This window comes from Lepisma saccharinum, chromosome 1, assembly GCF_977018435.1.
Source record: "Lepisma saccharinum chromosome 1, izLepSacc3.1, whole genome shotgun sequence".
Lineage (NCBI taxonomy): Eukaryota > Metazoa > Arthropoda > Insecta > Zygentoma > Lepismatidae > Lepisma > Lepisma saccharinum.
Window position 1 is genome coordinate 12,499,536 of NC_139229.1, and position 3,382 is coordinate 12,502,917.

Sequence of the window (3,382 nt, forward strand, 5' to 3'; positions counted from 1 at the left end):
TGCATGGCTATCTATGCACAATACTCTCATTAAACGGTTAAGTTCCGAATGATACCGTTCAACCATGTTGGATGAAGGATGGTAAGGTGGAGTAAACATAAGTTTGACACCATATTCTTTCATTTTGGTATTGAAAAGACATGAACGAAACTGCGGTCCATTATCCGAAATGATTTTTTCTGGAATACCAAGATGTACAAAATATACTTGGCACAATTTATTCAGTACCGTAACAGCATTGCTGTTGGTCACTGGATATGCCACCAAATACCTGGAAGCTGCATCTAATATAGTAAATAAGAAGCGTTCACGTTTAGGTCCCATTGTGAATGGACCTTGTAAATCAATGAACAATATTTTCCCAGGCTTGTCGGTAATGTGTACTTTGGCTAAATGTTTAGACGGATGCTTGTTCGGTTTAGTACGAATGCATAAATCACAGTCTGCTACATATTGTTGTACATCTTTCTTCATACCTTTCCATTGGAAGTACCTATATATTTGAGAAAGTGTACGACTAGCACCAAAGTGTCCCGATAAGTCATGAAATTTATTCAAAATTGAACCTACTAATGTAATTGGAACACAAATTCTAACTTTTTGAACGTTATGAAAGTCTCTAACACACAAAATATTGTGCCTTAGAAGATAACGTTCATTCCAAGTCCTACTTCTTGGATTATCATTAAGAATTGAGGAGTGCAAAATATACTGCTTAATTTCCTTCAATTCTTCGTCCTTTTGTTGGGCTATTATCAAATCATCTATATTAATGAAAGGTTCTACTATTTCCTTAAACTGCAAAGAATTTACATGATATAACAGGTCTTCTAGCATCGGAAATGTTCTACTTAGAACATCAGCAATTATATTTTCCGACCTTTTACAGTATTGAACCTGAAAGGAATACTGTTGTAATTGTACAAACCAACGAGTTAAACGTGCATTCCATGTGTGCGCCGTTTCTAACCAGGTAAGTGCTTTGTGGTCAGTTATGATAATGAAATGTCTGCCTTTTAACAGTGAACAGAACTTATCAATAGTAAACAATATGGCTAAAACCTCTAATTCTGTAGACGTGTATGATTGTTCATAATTTCTGAGCAATCTGCTCACAAATCCTAGAGGTCTAATATTACCATCTATCAGCTGATAGCAGTGTCCTGCAACACCTATTATTGATGCGTCGGTTTGAACATAAAAAGTGTGTGAAAAGTTAGGAAAAGATAAAAGTACTTGTTCACTAACTTTATCTTTTAGTGTTTTAAAAGCTGTAGAAGCTTGGTTATTCCATTGCCATTTCTTACCAGCCTTCAACAAGTCATACATAGGTTGTGCTATGATGGCATAATTTTTTATGTATTTACTCAACCAATTAAAACAACCTAAGATTTTTTGCAGTTGCTTAACCGAATTGGGAACAGGCAAATTCACAATGGAATCTACATACTTAAGATCTTTCTTATACCCCTGCGAAGTAATAATGTGACCCAAAAATTTTATTTCTGATCTACAAAACTCACATTTATCAAGTTTCAACGTCATGCCTGCCTGCTTCAATTTTTCAAGAACTGTTCTTACTGCATTATGAGAGATGCAAAATCCTGAGATTTTATGATAACATCATCAACATAAACTACAACTAAATCTCTACAGTCCTTAAGCACACGATTTAACGCATCGACGAATACAGCTGTACCATTTACTGAACCAAATACAACCCTTTTAAAATGATATAGGATACCCTCGAACATAAACGCAGTATACTTTCTGCTGTCAGGATGTAGATTAATTTGCCAAAAAGCATTCAACAGATCCACCGAAGTGAAGAATTTACAATTTTGGAATTCTACTAATAAATCTTGTATCTTTATGGGATGTACTTGAATAAGCTTAACATGCTGGTTTACTCTTTTGAGATCTACACATAAACGGATACCCCCTCCAGATTTAGGAACTACTGAAAGTGGAGACAATTATTCTGAATTGGACAACTTAATAACATCCCAATCAAGCATGATTTTTTTTGTTCCCGTAGTTGATCTCTATAAGCAAAAGGTATAGGAAAATTTTTGCCTACTATAGGTAAATCTGTATCTAAAACCATTTTGTGAACGTAATCGTTACACAAACCAGGCTTATTAGAAAATATTTCTTGATATTGGAGTAGTAAGTCTATGAACAAAGTTTTTTGTTCGTTTGTAAGCGAATCAGCCTTATTCATACAATCTTTAAACTTAATGGATTTTTCCCCTAAGCCGTTATACTTACTGACATAAGAACACTCAAAATAAGACAAATTATTGCCATCTTCAATTATTGGCATGAAGTGCGCGAAAGTGCGTTCTTCATCGGAGCCACATGTTATTGTTTGATCTTTAAAATTTAATGATGCTTGAAGTGCATATAACACATCTAATCCTAAAATTATATTCACTTGTAAATTGTGAACCACTAAAAACTGAACATAACATTGTAAATTACTTATTTGAATTATCAATTTAACCATGCCCAATACTTTGGTTTTCTTATTACCAGAAAAATCCACCAATCTCACATTATCCGCCGGTGTGAGTCTGGGTCTACTAGCCTTAATATTTCTTTCTTTCCAAATAGTATTAGAAAGGAGGCTTATTTCTGCGCCAGTGTCGCAGAGAGCAGTATAAAATTTATCAAAAATTAAAACTTTTAATTTTGCAGTAAGAGTGTTACTGCTGAGAGCATTAATTGGTGTTGGAATTTCTTTTGATCCATACCCATCACTGTTATGCAATTCTTCCCATTTCCCTAGATTAATGTTATCAGTAGTGGGATTATCAACTTGACCTTCATCACCCACTTTTAAACAAAGGTCGCTTGTTAGTTTTTCCGCAAAGCCAAAACGTTATCCTCATTGGGACAACTTTCAATGCTGTTTACATCCTTAAAATGACTAACATTGACATTGTGCACGGTAGCTTGCACATTTACTTCTCTACTCACATTATTACTTGTTGTACCAGGCGTACGGTCAAAGCCCATACTATACAAAAAGTGTTTAACCTTAGTCATTCCCGCGAAATTCCAATGCATCATATCTACTTTGCCTCTGGAGGAGTCACCAAGGAATTTCTGGTACAAAGAGTTATCTATGCAATCATTCTCCAAGAAGAATAAAGGTGCTATATTGTATACCTTTATCTTAAAATCATCGTGTAAAGACATCAAATATAGATTGAAATTATTCCATGTTTGCCACAATTGTTCATGAAGAAATGACATATACTTAGGAAGAGGTGGCAAACACAGTATCGAAATCTCAGCACATTTTGATTTCAATATATTCATGAGTTTACTGAAAGATACTTGCATTTGTTCCAGGCTACGTTTCCTAATTAAATCG